The sequence below is a fragment of the Trichosurus vulpecula genome, chromosome 1, assembly GCF_011100635.1.
Source record: "Trichosurus vulpecula isolate mTriVul1 chromosome 1, mTriVul1.pri, whole genome shotgun sequence".
In the NCBI taxonomy this organism is placed as follows: Eukaryota; Metazoa; Chordata; class Mammalia; order Diprotodontia; family Phalangeridae; genus Trichosurus; species Trichosurus vulpecula.
The window spans coordinates 256,168,855-256,186,689 of record NC_050573.1 but is presented as its reverse complement, the minus strand read 5'-3'; positions in this window follow the sequence as shown (position 1 = coordinate 256,186,689).

Sequence of the window (17,835 nt, the reverse complement as noted above, 5' to 3'; positions counted from 1 at the left end):
GTGAGGTTTCAACCCCAGTCCAGGATTCTTTGTAATATATCCCACTACCACTAATGGTTAATGATATTTCTTATAACAAGGATTTGACCTATATTCTTTAACATAAGCTTACAGATAGACAAGAATATTTTTATGCTCACAATTTTTTTTTAATAATTTGAAAATTTGCCATCAGTTCTTGCCACCTCTCTAGCATCTTGGCAATTCAATGAATGTCCAGTTTTTAAAATACAATATAAGGCTATGACTTTGCATTTCAATTCTTTTTTAAAAAATGTATATTTATCTAGTCACTGGTTCCTTTTAGCCATAACTTTTAAAAATATTATTTTTTCTTTTTTTTTGGCCACAGATTTGTGTCACTATGCAAGATGCCTCATTATATTTCCTTTGTAATTATGGTCAAATATCTGCTAAACCTTTTAAAGAAATAATTTTAGAACCATTTATGTTTATTTGTATCTAGAGAAGGTAAAAAATGGTGGGGGGTACTTTTTTCATAATGAAGTCATTGATGTCTTTAAAGCAGAAATGTACTTCATCTCTTCTGGCTGCCTTGCCATAAGCCAGTGAGCTCTATAATTAATCAATTTTTTTGATATGATGTTTTTATACTGAATTAATTTTGGGTAAATGTGATTTTTTAATAAAAGTATCCCCTTGATTCTTTTGTACTGAAATCAGTGGGTCTCAGAAGATTATAAATATATATTCTAAGTAGTCATCTGAGCAAACTGCTCAACCACAGCTCAGAAATGATTTTTCTGGTCACCTTTTAAAATCAAGTGACATCATTACTATCTTAGGATCATAGACTTTTACCTGGAAGGACCTTCAAAGTTATTTGTCCAATTCTCCTCCCTTAAAGGATAAGGAAACTAACTAAGGCCCAGGGAGGTAAAATGCCCAAGATCACACATCTAATAAGTGAATCATTACCAAAATGTAGGAATGGACACAGACTCCCAAGTAATGATAGTCTCTAGCTGGCTATTAGCAACTATCAGCAATAGAATGAGCCATGAGGATTATTTACCCCATTATATGAGTGATATTTTCAAGGTTCTTTACTGTTTCTCATTTCAGCCATTCATACCAATCTGAAATTAGTCACGAGAGGATTATGTTTCTTATAATCTTTGACTACACACATTAAAAATAAAGAAGATAACTGAAAATCTGTACTTTGAGCCACTCAAACAAAAAGGAAAATTCAACTTTGGGAAATAGGCAGTGGGAAAAATATTCTTATTTCAAAGCTTGTGGGATGAATGGGTGGTAAGAAAGAGAAAGATACACATAATAATTTATATACGATTCTTCTTGGGGGAGAGATGATAGATAAAAAAAAGATTTGTCAAGAAATTAAAACAAAACAAAGGAAATTTGAAGGTATAATGACACTCTAATTCTCAAAACTCTATCTAGAATTCACTTTAAATCACTAATAATGGGAGTAATGCGAATTAACACATCGCTGAGTTTCTCGCACCCATCAGATTGGCAAAGATGGCAAAAAAGGAAAATGATAATTTTTAGAAGGGACAATGGAGGACAGTCATGCTACTTCACTGTTGGTATAGTTGTGGCTTTGTCCTGATATTCTTCTTATTTATTTTATTTTATTTATTTCATATTTTTAGTTTTCAGCACTGATTTTCACAAGAGTTTGACTTACAAATTTTCTCCCCATTTCTACCCTCCCCCCCACTCCAAGATGGCATATATTCTGATTGCCCCATTTGCCAGTCAGCTCTCCCTTCTTTCACCCCATTCACCCCCATCCCCTTTTCCCTTACTTTCTTTTAGGGCAAGATAGATTTCTATGCCCCATTGTGCCCCATTGCCCATATATCTTATTTCCTAGTTGCATGCAAAAACTTTTTTTTGAGCATCTGTTTTTAAAACTTTGAGTTCCAAATTCTCTCCGCTCTTCCCTCCCCACCCACCCTCCCTAAGAAGGCAAGCAATTCAACATAAGCCACATGTGTATCATTATGTAAAACCCTTCCACAATACTCATGTTGTGAAAGACTGACTGTATTTTGCTCCTTCCTATCCCATCCCCCTTTGTTCAATTTTCTCCCTTGACCCTGTCCCTTTTTGAAAGTGTTTGCTTTTGATTACCTCCTCCCCCATCTGCCTTCCCTTCTATCGTCCCCCCTTTTTTATCTTCTTCCTCCTTCTTTCCTGTGGGGTAAGATACCCAATTGAGTGTGTATGTTATTCCCTTCTCAGGTCAAATCTGATGAGAGCAAGATTTACTCATTCCACCTCACCTGCCTCTTCTTCCCTTCCTACAGAAGTGCTTTTTCTTGCCACTTTTACGCAAGATAATTTACACCATTCTATCTCTCCCTTTCTCCCTCTCTCAATATATTCTTCTCTCATCCCTTAATTTGATTTAATTTTTTAGATATCATCCCTTCATATTCAACTCACCCTGTGCCTTCTGTCCATGTATATTCCCTTCAGCTACCCTAATACTGAGGTCTTATGAATTATATGCATCATTTTTCCAGGTAGGGAAGTAAACAAAACAGTTCAACTTTAGTAAGTCCTTTATGATGTCTCTTTCTTGTTTACCTTTTCATGCTTCTCTTGATTGTTGTGTTTGAAAGTCAAATTTTCTATTCAGCTCTGGTCTTTTCACTGAGAAAGCTTGAAAGTCCTCCATTTTATTAAAAATCCATATTTTGCCTTGGAGCATGATACTCAGTTTTGCTGGGTAGGTGATTCTTGGTTTTAATCCTAGCTCCATTGACCTCCAGAATATCATATTCCAAATTCTTCAGTCCCTTAATGTAGAAGCTGCCAGATCTTGTATTATTCTGATTGTGTTTCCACAATACTCAAATTGTTTCTTTCTGGCTGCTTGCAGTATTTTCTCCTTCATCTGGGAGCTCTGGAATTTGGCAACCATGTTCCTAGGAGTTTAATTTTGGGGATCTTTTTCAGGAGGCAGTTGGTGGATTCTTTCAATTTCTATTTTACCCTCTGGCTCTAGAATATCAGGGTAGTTCTCATTGATAATTTCTTGAAAGATGGTATCTAGGCTCTTTTTTTGAACATGGCTTTCAGGTAGTCCAATAATTTTTAAATTCTGTCTCCTGGATCTATTTTCCAGGTCAGTGGTTTTTCCAATGAGATATTTCACATTGCCTTCCATTTTTTCTTTCCTTTGCTTCTGCTTTTTAATATCTTGATTTCTCATCATGTCACTAGCTTCCACTTGCTCCAGTCTAATTTTTAAGGTAGTATTTTCTTCAGTGTTCTTTTGGACCTCCTTTTCCATTTGGCTAATTCTGCCTTTCAAGGCATTCTTCTCATTGGCTTTTTGGAGGTCTTTTGCCATTTGAGTTAATCTATTTTTAAGGTGTTATTTTCTTCAGTATTTTTTTGGGTCTCCTTTAACCAATCATTGACTTGTTTTTCATGGTTTTCTCACATCACTCTCATTTCTCTTCCCAATTTTTCCTCTACTTCTCTAACTTGCTTTTCCAAATCCTTTTTGAGACCAGTTCATGTTTTTCTTGGAGGCTTCTGATGTAGGCTCTTTGACTTCATTGACTTCTCCTGGCTGTGTGTTTTGGTCTTCTTTGTCACCAAAGAAAGATTCCAAAGTCTGAGTCTGAATCTCAGACCATTTTCACTGCCTGGCCATGTTCCCAGCCAACTTCTTGACCCTTGAGCTTTTTGTTGGGGTATGACTACTTGTAGAGTAGAGAGTACTTTGTCCCAAGCTTGAGGGGCTGCACTGTTGTTTTCAGAGCTTTTTCTACACAGCAAGCTCTGCCACAGCAGCACGCCTCCTCCCCTAAAAACCGCCAACCTGGACTGGACTCAGATGTAAGCAGGCTCTGCACTCCTGCTCTGATCCACCACTTAATTCCTCCCACCAGGTGGGCCTAGGACAGGAAGCAACTGCAGCTGTAGCTCTGTAGCTGTAGCACCTCTGCTGCCCCCAGGGCAGTGGCCAAACTGCGAACTCTTTTCATTCACTCTGTCCCAGCAGTTTTTTCCCACTAACCTTCTCTGTTGTTTTTGGTGTTTGTGGTTTGAGAAGTCTAGTAATTGCCACAGTTCACTGATTCAGGGCACTAGGGCCTGTTCTGCCTGGTTCCTGGTATGGTTAGTCCTGGTGCAGCCCACACTGTGCTCCGCTCCCCTCCACTCCCAGCTCCGTGCAATAGACCTTACCCAGTGACCATCCAGGCTGTCCTGTACTGGAGCCCTGCCTCCCTCTGCTATTCTGTGGGTTCTGCAGTTCTAGAACTTGTTCAGAGCCATTTTTATAGGTGTTTGGAGGGTCCTGGTGGAGAGCTTTAGGCCAGTCCCTGTTTTCCAGATGCCATCTCTGCTCTGCCTCTTCGGTACTGCCATTCTTGAAAAGAATTTGGAATTGTAAATAAAAAATCACCAAACCATGCATAACTTTGACCCAGAGATACCTCTAGGTAATAAATCTAGATATACTACTAAGGGTACATCCCAAAGAGATCAAAATAAAAGCAGAAAAGACCTGTTTAAAATAGATTCACAGCAGCACTTCTCATATAAACAAATTGGAAATGAAAAAGATGCCAATCAATTGGGGAATAAATAAATTGTGTCATATGGATGTCATATGTTGCTCAGTTGTTCAGTCATATCTGCCTTTGTGACTCCATGGACACTGTTTGGTGGGAGGCGGGGGGGGTTTCTTGGCAATGATACTTGGAGTAGTTTGCCATTTCATTCTCCAACTTATTGATGAGGAAACTGAGGCAAATAGGGTTGAGTGACTTTCCCAGAGTCACGCAGCTAGGAAGTGTCCGAGGCCAATTTGAACTCAGAAAGATGAGTCTTCCTGGCTCCAGGCCTGGCACTGGCTAGCTCCTCATAACCACAATTCAAATTCAGGTTCTACCACCTCCCCGCAACTCCAGTGTTCTTTCCCTTGTTCCATGCTATTTCTCTGAACAGAATCTACCGTCCCTGGTTTAGACATGCCCCACCAATGGTACCCAGATGTGACAAAGACTAGGAATCTTATGGCATATGGACATCTGAGTCTGTCAGTGAGGATTTCACTTGATTGGATGGTGAGATTTGTGACATACCGAACACGGCACCTTGGAGAATATCTTCATACACATGTCTTAGAGTATGTGTATTCTGTCAGGATAATGTAATATTCAATATTTAAATGTAAACATATAAGGTAGGACTTATGTCACCTTCAGTTTTAGCAAATGATCATTTTAAAAAGGCAGCGTGTATGATAAAATGTGGATGTGGAGTTAGAAAGAGATAGATCTGAATCTTACTTCTGGTACTCACTAGGTAAATGGCCACGGGCAAGTCACTGAACTTTTCTGGGTCTCAGTTTCCTGACTTGTAAAGCCTTGTAGTACCTATCTCCTGCAGTTATTAAGAGGATCAGATGAGATAATAGTTCTAAAGTGCTTTCCAAACCTTGAAACAGTAAATAACAGTAGCTTTCATTCCTACAGTGCTTTAAGCTTTGCAAAAGGCTTTACAAATATTATCTCATTTGATTCCTACAACAACCTTGGGAGGTCAATCCTATTATTATCTCTATTTTTACAAATGGGGTAACTGAGACAGAAGTTAAGTGACTTTCCCAGGATCATACAGTTAGTGTCTGAGGAGAGATCCAAATGCAGGTCTTTCTGAATCCAGGCCCAAACCTATATATTCTGTGCTACCTCACTGCCTAAATGTCAACTATCACTATTATTTTTTAAATTATAAATTTATTTTTTATTTTTAGTTTTGGGTTCCAAATTTTCTCTCCCTCCCTCTCCTCTCCCCTCCCCCCAAGATGGCATTTCTTATAGCACAATAGTATTCTATTACATTCATATGCCACATTTTGTTTAGCCATTCCCCAATTGATGGGAATCCCCTTGATTTCCAATTCTTTGCCACCTCAAAAAGAGCTATTATATTTTTGTAAATACTGGTCCATTTCCCATTTGTGTGATCTCTTTGTATACAGCCCTGGAAAATATATTACTGAGTCAAAGCGTATGCACATTTTTATAGCCCTTTGAGCATAGTTCCAAATTGCTCTCCAAAATGGCTGGATGAGTTCACAACTCCACAAACAATGTAACAATGTAACAATTTTGTCACAATCTAGCATTTAGCATTTCCTTGTTTTGTCACATTAGCCAATCTGACAGGAGAGATGTGGTACATAAGAGTTGTTTTGATTTGAATCTCTCTAATCAATAGTGATTGTGAGCACTGTTTCATATACCTATTGATATCTTTAATTTCTTCCTCTGAAAACTGACTGTTCATATCCTCTGACCATTTCTCAATTGGGGAATGACTTGTATTCCTATAAATTTGGCTCAGGTCCCTGTATATTTTGGATATAATGCCTTTATCAGAGACAAAGATTATTTCCCAATTTTCTGCTTCCCTCCTAATCTTTGTTGCATTGGCTTTGTTTGTACAAAAACTTTTTAATTTAACATAATCAAAATTACCCACTGTATTGGGAATCACGATTGGCTCTTAGCACTTATTCAATCAAATGCCCTTGAAGAATTTGGTCTTTGTTTCCTTGATTAAATTAGGAGTCTTTGTTGACCTCCTTGCCTCAAGGGAAAGCCTAGTTTACATGGGTTTGAGTAACATGTTTGTAACATCAGAAGCTTTTAGACCATGTGGATTTAAGTCACATTTTTGTGACAATTTTAGGTCATGTGGGTGAGTTGCATGTGTGACTCCTAAATCATGAACCATTTTGACTTTATTTTGGTATATGGTATAAGATATTGGTCTATTCCCAGTTTCTGGAATACTGTTTTCCAGTTTTCCCAGCAGTTTTTGTGCAATTGTGAATTCTTAATCCAGAAGCTGGATTCTTTCGGTTTACCAAAGAGTAGATTGCTATAGTCATTGACTACTGTATCTTGCATACCTAACCTATTCCATTGATCCACCACTCTGTTTCTTAGCTAGTACCAAGTAGTTTTGATGACTGATGCTTTATAATACAGTTTAATATCTGGTATAGCTAGCCCACCTTCCCTAGTATTTCTTTTCATTAGTTCCCTTAATATTCTGGACCTTTTGTTCTTCCAGATGAATTTTGTTATTATTTTATCCAGCTCTGTAAAATAATTTTTGGTAGTTTAATTGGTATGGCACTGAATAGATAAGTTAATTTAGGTAAAATTGTCATTTTTATTATATTAGCTCGGGCCTAACCATGACCAACTAATGTTTTTTTCCAATCATTTAGATCTGACTTTATTTGTGTGAAAAGTGTTTTGTTATTATGTTCATATAGGCCCTGGGTTTGTCTTGGTAGGTAGACTCCCAAATATTTTATAGTGTCTACAGTAACTTTAAATGGAATTTCTCTTTCTATCTCTTGCTGTTGGGCTTTGTTAATAACATATAGGAATGCCGTGTATTTAAGTGAGTTTATTTTGTATCCTGCAACTTTGCTAAAGTTTTTTATTGATTCAAGTAGTTTTTTACTTGATTCTCTAGGATTCACTAAGTAAATCATTATATCATCTGCAAAGAGTGATAACTTAGTTTCTTCTTTGCCTATTCTAGTTCCTTCAATTTCTTTTTCTTCTCTTATTGCTAAAGCTAACATTTCTAGTACCAAATTGAATAACGGGGGTGATAGTGGACATCCTTGTTTCACCCATGATCTTATTGGGAATGCATCTAGCTTATCTCCATCACATATAATGCTTCCTAATGGTTTTAGGTAGATGATACTTATAATTTTAAGGAAGACTCCATTTATTCCTATGCTTTCTAGTGTCTTAAATCAGAATGGGTGTTGTATTTTGTCAAAAGCTTTTTCTGCATCTATTGAGATAATCATATGGTTTCTGCTAGTTTTGTTGTTGATTTGTTCAATTATGCTGATAGTTTTCCTAATATTGAACCAGCCTTACATTCCTGGAATGAATCCTATCTGGTCATAGTGTATTATTCTCATGATAAGTTGGTGTAATCTCTTTGCTAATGTTTTATTTAAAATTTTTGCTTCAATATTCATTAGGGAAATTGATCTATATTTTTCTTTCTTTATTTTGACTCTTGCTGGTTTAGGTATTAGCACCATATTTGTGTCATAAAAAGAATTTGGTAGGACTCCTTCACCTATTTTCCCAAATAATCTATAAAGTATGGGAACTAATTGTTCTTTAGATGTTTGATAGAATTCACATGTAAAACCATCTGGCCCTGGAGACTTTTTCCTAGGGAGTTCATTGATGGCTTGCTCAATTTCTTTTTCTGAGATGAGGTTATTTAGGTATTTTACTTCCTCTCCTGTTAACCTGGGCAATTTATATTTTTGTAAATATTCATCCATTTCCCTAATGTTGTCAAATTTGTGGGCATGCAATTGGGCAAAATAATTCCTAATTATTGTTTCCTCTTCATTAGAGGTGAATTCACACTTTTCATTTTTGATACTAATAATTTGGTTTTCTTTTTTTAAATCAAATTGACCAAAGGTTTATCAATTTTATTGGTTTTTTTCATAAAACCAGCTCTTACTTTTATTTATTAGTTCAATAGTTTTCTTGATTTCAATTTTATTAAGCTCTCCTTTGGTTTTCAGTATTTCTAATTTGGTATTTAATTGGGGATTTTAGATTTATTCTTTTTCAGTTGTGTGCCCAATTCATTGATCTCCTTTTTAATCTATTTTATTCATGTAAGCATTTAGAGACATAAAACTTCCCTTAAGAACTGCTTTTGCTGCATCCTATCCTGGTATGTTGCCTAATTATTGTCATTCTCTTGAATGAAGTTATTAATTGTTTCTATGATTTGTTCTTTGACCCACTCATTCTTTAGGATTAGATGATTTAGTTTCCAATTAATTTTTAGTTTATCTTTCCATGGTTCTTTATTACAAATAGTTTTATTATACCATGATCTGAAAAGGATGCATTGACTGTTTCTGCCTTTCTGCACTGGATTGTCAGGTTTTTATGCCCTAGTAGATGGTTGATTTTTGAGTATATACCATGTACCACTGAGAAAAAGGTATATTCCTTTTTATCCCCATTCAATTTTCTCCACAGGTCTATCATATCTACTTTTTCTAAAGTTCTATTCACCTCCTTAACTTCTTTCTTGTTTATTTTGAAGTTAGATTTACCAGGTTCAGAGAGGGGGAGGTTGAGGTCCCCCACTATTATAGTTTTGCTGTCTATTTCTCCCTGCTCTCAGGGCCACAGGTGCTGGGCCGTTGTCTCCCATAGCTCCAACAGACTCCTGTCCTGGGCTGAGAGGTCTGGAGATCACCGTTTCACATGTCCAGCGCTCTCCCAGCCTGGTTCGCTGACTGGATTCCGCTGCTGCTCCCGTTCTGGTGTGGTCTGTTGCGGTTCCATGTGCTGGGTGCTCTCCCAGCCCACAGATCTGTCCTGTCAACCCTGTGGACTCTCCTGGCTTGGAAACTTGCCACACTCAGTCTGCTAGTGGCTTCTAACTCTCTTAAATCTGCTCAGATTCACCTTTTCAGAGGTATCTGACAGAATTTGTAAGATAGTTCCAGTAAGTCCCTGCTTTCACAATGCTATCTTGGCTCCACCTCCAGCTATCACTATTATAATATAGAGACCCATACCAAAATGTATGGTATTGCATTTCACGAATGAGTCGGTTCTTTAGGTCTTCCTTGTTTAAAATATTAGACTTTTTTGTTGATTTTTTTCATACAAAAACAAAAGCCTAAAGTCTGAATTGCTTGTCTCTTTTTAGTTTGTGACAAATATTCTTGAAAATTATTTTAATCTAGCTTTCATCATCAAAATTTGACAGCTGGAGTGAGATCCAAGAAAATGTCCCTTTCTGGACGACTTAAACAAATGCCAGCTGCAGATGTAGGTATGCAAAGGGCCTTTTATTCATTTTTAAAGTAGGCCTAGGCTGTTGACAAAAGGGTTTTTCTGAAATGAGCTATGTAATATTTAACACCACTCTTTGGAACAGATTTGAGGATAAAGAAATATCTCATTACTTTGGAGATTTATATTCCCATACAGGTATAACTGGGTAACTGAGTACTACCAAACAAATAAACAGACAAAAAAAATCTGTATTTACAAGATTTTTCTATAGCTGTTATTCTTGTCCTAGCCAAATTCTGGGAAGAAATCATAATTGATATCATTTGTGGGATCACATTGACTAGAAATGATAAGACTTACTCTATTTGCATAGTTCTCAGAATTGACAAGACTACCCATTGCATTAAAACACTATGTATATTTCAGTTTGAGTTTATTTCTACTGGAGGAAACAAAGTTTTCCTTGTGGGAGACCCAGGGACAAGTACATCAGGAATCTTAAAAATGCCTTGAGATTCCAGAATATAAACCAAAATGTGCTCTCATTAGGATCTGTTGTGTCATCTGCTTAGCTTCTAACTGCATTTCTCCAAACCTTGAAATTTGATCTTCATTGGATTACCGAGCACCAAGCGATAGAAGTATGATAAGTGTCCCTTCTTCCTTCATCCAATGTACTTAATGGCCTCTTCTGAAGCAGTTGCTGTAGTTGGACATTCATGCTTCACTCAGCCTGAAGTTAAGAACTTGCTACAATGTTGTCTGAAATGTTATCTTTTTTCTCTAAAAGTGAGTACTTTCCTAAGGTCCCCACTCTGAGGCCTCCAGTCCCTTACCTGTGAGATTTCAGAGCTGACTAGTGCTCTTATCAGATGAACTTTCAAATTCCTCCTAGGAGCTAATCCAGGCATGCACCAGTACAATCCTACTGGAAATCCTGAATATACACTTCCATACTCTTTAATAACCAAACCTCTTTCCCACCCATGCCCCAAATACTCTGGTCAGAGCTGACTTTTTGCATTGTAGGCTCTGTAATTGCTCCCCCCCCCATTTTATATTTGTTTTACTCATCCCCCAAACATCGCTTTCACTTTACATCCTTTGTTTTCAAGGTTTATTTGGGACTTTTATTCTGCTCATTTCCAGTTTTAAATTTTGGATCATTAGCTTTTTCCCCCCATTTATGTTGTTAAGCAGAGAAATTATAACTGTTACTGGTTCCCTTTCAACTGTTTAATGATGTTTTTGTTTTTTTTTTTCCAAATAAATCAGAATTGTGTTGAAAAAATTGTTCAGCTGGGAATTCTTTTGTTGCTCAGTTGTTTCAGTTGTGGCCAACTCTTTGTGACCCCATTCTGGGTTTTCTTGGCAAAGATAATGGAGTGGTTTGTCATTTCCTTCTCCAGCTTATTTTACAGATAAGGAAACTGAGACAAAGTTAATTGACTTGCCCAGGGTCATTCAGCTAATGTCTGGCCAGATTTGAACTCAAGAAAATGAGTCTTCCTGACTCTAGGCCCAGCACTCTATCCACTGAACTAGCTATTCCCCTTGAATTCTTTAGTATTTGGCAATTCTCTTTCCAGTGGGCAGAGAGGAACCTACTCAGTGTTCCTAGATACAGTACTGCAGGTCTTCTCTGTGCAGGATATGCACATATTGTCACTTGGGATTTTCTCCATATTTAAGGAGGATAGTTATGTATTTTCTATATTGGCTAGTCTTTGCTTTCTGAGAGAATACTACAATTTCTATTCATATGACGTCTATATATGTCCTTTGTACTTTAATTAAAATGACTTATGTCTGATTTTTAAATGTGGAATTTCATAATATAGATACTTATCATTTTATTGAGATTCTACCTTTCTTTTTCTCAGGGTGATCTAATAGTGAAAACCAGTGAAAATTAGTAGTCTGGGGAAGTAATTTAAGCACATCTCTCAAAATATTTTTATCGTATATATGTATATATACATATATATTTTATATAGGGAGGGAGGGGGAGAGAGAGAGAGAGAGCAAGAAAGAGAGTTTTGTCCATTAATGTAGGCATGGTCCAAATTTAGGTTGTTTTTTTTTAAATTAATTTAAGAAGAGTCAAATAGTCTATCACTATCTCATAAAAGAGAGCTTCTATAGAGGATAGAAAACCTAAGTAAATAAAAATGTAATTCTTTTTCCTAGGGTTTTTTTTTTTTTGGTGAGGTGGATGGAGAGTGCCAGAGAGTTGGATCAGACTTGTAACTTTACTGATAAAGGGAATTCCCTTCTACCAATTCAGATCTGCAATTTATAGTCTTAGAAAGTTGCCTGGGGAAATGAATTACCCAGCCATATTTATCAAAGGGCAGCTAGGTGGCACAGTGGGTAGAGCACCAGGTCTGGAGTCAGGAAGACCTGAGTTCGAATGTGACCTCAGACTCTCACTATCTGTGTGACCCTGGGCAAGTCACTTTACCCTTTTTGTCTCGGTTTCCTCATTTGAAAAATGATCTAGAGAAGGAAATGACAAACCACTCCAGTACCTTTGCTAAGAAAACCCCAAAATGATGTCACATAGAGCCAGACACAAGTGAAATGACTGAACAACAACACGTCAGAGGCAAGATTTGAACCTGACTCATATTTACTCAAAGACCAACACTTTATCCACTAGGCCATTTCTCTCTTCATTTAACATAAGGTATGTTTTACAATCTCCAGCCTCCTTTAAAAGTCCTACCTGCCTTTTAAAATGTTGAAGCAGAAACCATTAAGCATCATTAGAAACTTGAAATGAAAAACTAATTTCATGATGATTATTAACTGATCTTAAGATTTCATAAACTATTTTTAAATGCTAAAGAAAAGATCAATACAGTGTAAAAACTAAGTTTTCCATTGAAGAAACTTACTTCAAAGTCATGCTAGTCAGTTATATAGGGGGATGATGTTTAAAATCCTTTGATTGAAATTTCAAATTTATGAATCCATATTATTTTTCAATATTGATAGACATTTTTAATCTCACTTGTAATTTTAAATGATCAGATCCTCTCTTGTGGAAATCTGTTACATGAGTGAGTCAAGCTCCAATTTTCTGAGCAATACAATCTGAATTTATCACTCAAAACTTTTATTACGTTCAAATCAGGAAATGCCAACTCTTTCCTGACATTAATTTGTATGTTTAGAAGCAGCATTTCTTTCTTTATTGATTTCTGCCCCACTTTTATAAGAATCTTAAAATGGCAATAAAATTCCATTCAATGAAAAAATTAGAAAAAAGTATTCCACATGACTGAGCCATTGTCATGGCTTGGTGTATGGTCTCCAGTAGTGACACTCTACAAAGATTCTCTAGAACAAATAATTCTGTACAACAATTTTTTTTCTTTAATGGCATTCTACATATAGTTACTTTCTATAAATGAACTCTCACCAGTGTGTTTGGGGGAAAAAAGGAAAGACAGCTGAGCTTAGTTTTCTATAGCTTTTTTTGTTTGCTTGTCCTTGATAGAGAATGTGAATGCCTACAAAGGCCTATGTCTATTATACTTCTTAGGATCAGCCTTAGAAAGAATGGTGAATTCAGCAGTTTGGTACCTTTCATGTTTTCTCCATTAATAAAGCTAAGGAGAAAAAAAAGGAAAATTAAGACAAAATAGGGCTAAATACAGTTCTTTTTTCCAGCTGGTAATGAAGATATTTCAACTTCCCATCCTCTTTCCTCACCTCAAATATCCCAATATCCCACTCCAAGAGAGGCTAGATTCTGTTTCAGAATCTGTTTCATTCCTAGACCCTGTAGAATTGAAGTAAGACATTTGTCCACTACATCCTAGAATTGTCGATAATAGAACATATTATTCTAGCACTTTAGGAAAAGGCAATACCAGAGCATATATCGCCATTTTACAGATGAGAAAATGGAGACATAAAAAGTCTAAGTGATTTGCCAAGAGTAATAATACAACTATTTAAGCACCAAAGCTGGGTTACGAACACTTTCCATTGATCACACTGACTTTCTGCACTGAAACTCCCATTCTCCTCTCTTCTTGTTTGCTGGGGCTGACCCTTAACCTCCCTACCAATACTTCTCACCTGTAGCACTGTGCTGCCAGTCACTGTTGCCTGCTTTAGTATTATTATACTATTATAGTATCTCTGACTTTCCCCCCATGGATAAAAGGGAGCCACCTAAGTTAGGAAGAAACTACTTCTTAGAAAAGAACAAATTCATCTGATAATGATGACAGGAACTTTTGTAGATAAAATGGCCTTTATATTATTTTCATATCATTAGTGATATGTATTATTAGGTATTTAAAATGTATGTCTGGGAGAAAGCCAATACCTGGAGTGAGAGGAACTTGGGTTCAAATTCCCACCTCCGAGGCATATAAATCCATAAAATTATTTATTAGGTGTGTACTATGTTCCAGACACAGAGGATACAGGTACAAAGAATGAATGAGTCCTTACAATGGGCTTCGTTTCTAATGGGGGAGTTGAGTACATATACAATATATATTTCAATAAATATTTTATATTATGCAAAACATGTGTACATATATATATACATATATATGCAGCATGAATAAAAAGTCAATGCATAAAATATATACAAAGCAGTTAGACACAAGGTAGTTTGGAAAAGAAAGATGTGGTGGTCAAGAAGACTTCATGCGCATGATGATGCCTGAACTGTATCTTATCAGAAGAGAGGGATTCTATAAGACAGAAATAAGGAAGGCATTCATCCCAAGCATGGTGGACAGCCAATACAAAGACATTAAGAAAGCAGAGGGAGTCACATGTGTGATGTTAACATGGGCTCTATATTGACTATACTAGCCTGTCAGAGTTGTATAACAACTAGTCAATAAGAAAGGCTTCTGAAGCCCTAAACTGCTTGACATACCAGTGATCCTTTGTGAGAGAACTCAAGTCAGAAACCACAGAACCAGCCTTGACCAGCTCAAGGGCAACCTTGAACAGCAGCTGCAGAATCAAGACTTTGCTTGGGACTTTCTAAACATCCTGCTGCTTGGCTTATTGTGTCTACAGATATCTTCTCTCTTAACCCCTCTCCTTCTCTCCAGAGGAGGAGACTCTAGAGAAGACGCTAGAAACTCTCTTATCTCACCCTTTTGCCACTCCCCTTTGAGCAGCTGAGAACTCTTAGTCCCTCTCTGCTCCCCTGAAAGTTTTCTTTTGCGAGCTCTTCTCAGACAACAAATAATTTTGTAATCTGTGATCAGACTGTTTCATTTAGGGTCCCTCTTTTTGGACCTGGGGTCTTCCTTTAACAGTGAGAAAAAGAGAGAAGGCAAGTATGCCTGGTTCAAAGCATGTAGGAGTGTGGGGGTAATGTCCAAAAAAACCTGAAAGAGTAAAATTAGGGTCAGGATATATAGGGCTTAAAACCTAAACAAAGTGGATCATATTTTGTTGTAGTGCCAATAGGAAATTGCTGAAGATTTTTGTATAGGGGAATGATGTGTTAAGATGTGTGCTCAATAAAAATCATTTTGGTAGCAGTGAGTAGTACAGCCTGGAAAGTGATGAGAGATTTGAGGCAGGGAGACCAATTAGGAAATTGTTGCAATATTCTATACAAAAAGTAATGAGGGCATGAACTAGGTTGGCATCTGTGTGAGCTGAGAGAAGGAATTGCATGTGAGAAAGGTTAAAGTATAAGAGACAAGATTTGGCCATTGATGATATATGTAGGTCGAGAGAGAGTGAAGAATCCAGGAAAATGCCAAGATTATGCGAATGAGAAACTGGGAAGATGGTGGTGTCTTCAGCAAAAATAGGGAAGCTTGGCTTAGGGGGGAACATAATGAAATCAATTTTAGACTCAGTTCATATTTATGTTTTTATATTTTTTATATTTATGTTTTTTATATTTTTCAACTGAGTTTATATTGAGTTCAAAATATCTTCAGGAAATTTATTCTGAAATGTCCGATAGGAAATTGGTAATGTGCGACTGAAGCTCTGAGGAGAGAGTGGAGCTCTGGTAGTCCTAGTTAAACCTACGGGAGCTAGGGAAGTTAAAAGAGAGAGAGAGAGTAAAGAGGGAGAAGAAAAGAGGGCTCAGAACAAAACCTTTGGGGGAACATGCAGAGTTAAGAGGCACAATGTAGGTGATGAGGCAGGAAAGGAGAAGTTTAGAAAAATTGGGGGAGACTGGAAAGACAGGCATGCCATAAAACCCCAGAGGAACATGTATAGAAGGGATAAAGCATAGAGAAATGAAATGATAGGAGGTTGTGGTTACATAGGACAAAGTTAGTTTCTTACTGTGGGAGTGGAGCACTTGTAGATGATGGTGAGATCTACTACCTGTGTGAACTTGGATAAGACAATCTATCTGGGTCACAGTTTCTTTACCCATAAAATCAGAGGGTTGAACTAGATAGCTCTAAGGTCTCTTCCATTCTAGAGCTATGATCCTGTCAAATTTTTAACATAGAAAACCATCTACAACATTATGCAATTTTGGAACAAACTGAAGGGAGAAGCCAAGTATCTTAAATGGAAGTTATTTTAGATAGATAGATAGATATAGTAAATGAATAGTTAATTTGAATAGCACATAAAATAGAAATCCATACCATTCACTTTGTTTAAAAAATGACAAATAATTCCAATTTACCTTGTTTGTTATTTCCAACTCTTAAGAATGCTGAAGTATTATTTATGAAATATTATCAGATGATATTTGTTCGGTCATTTGGGAGCCAATCTACCAAAACATACTCGGTATCTCTATAGATACAGTTACAAAGTGCTCCTTGAAGAAATAATGAACAAGTTAAATAACTGGAGGGATACTCAGGAAAATTATAAAAAAATTACTGAAGTTAATTTACAAATTTAGTGCTAATCCAGTCAAACTACCAAAGGGATATTTAACAAAGCTAGACCAAAAAAATAGCAAACTACATTTTGAGGAACTAAAAATCTGAAACATCAAGGAAAACAATAAAAAGGTAGGAATAAAGGATAAATAATACTTCTAGACCTCAAACAAATAAAAGCAGCAATTATCACAGCAATTTGGTACTGGATAAAAGGCAGAATCAGAAATAGCTGAATTCAATAACCCAGTGTTAAACAATATTGAAAACAAAATATTACCTAGAATAGAACTTTTTTTGATAGGCATCCCTGAGAAAACTAGAAAGTAGCCTGACAGAAATTAAATTTAATCCAACACCTCCTGTCAAATTCCACAATACATTCAAAAGAGATAACATGGCTTAAATGTTAAAGATTATACCATAAAATTTAGAAGATAATCAAATCATGTACCTTTCATACTCATGAGTAGAGGGAGAATTATTAAACAAGGGACAGAAGTGGTTGCAAAGGTAAAAGATAAAATTTTGATACATAAAAGTTTAAAAGGTTTTTAACTAGAATAAAAAAAAAGAAGTGGTCACTGGGAAAAAAATATTTCTACTGAGTATAACTGGTTCTCAAATGAAGACTTGTAAACTATAAAAAACAATACAAAGGAATTCTCCAAATTAATACAAATTAGAGAAATGCAGATCAAAAAGACACTAGGTTTCACCTCATGTCCAGCAAATTGGTCAAGATAACAAATGGGAAATATTCAGTATTGGAGGGAATACAGAAAAATGGTACACATGCATAATTGGTGGAACTGTGAACTTCTCCAACCATTCTGGAATGTCTTTTGCAGTTATATAAAGAAAGTAAACATATCCTTTGATCCAGAGATTACATGGATAACTTGAAATAGGTTAGTGATGAAAAGGCCTTATAAATACCAAAATATTGGTAGCAGCAAAGAATTGGTGATGTACATTGACTGGCAACTGGCTAAACTAATTTTAGTTCAAAAGCATAGTATTTCTGTGCTGTAAGAACCAAATGAATGTGATTAGTATTAATTAACATGGAAAATATGTTGAACTGAATGTGAAGTAAGCATAACCACTAAAACGATATA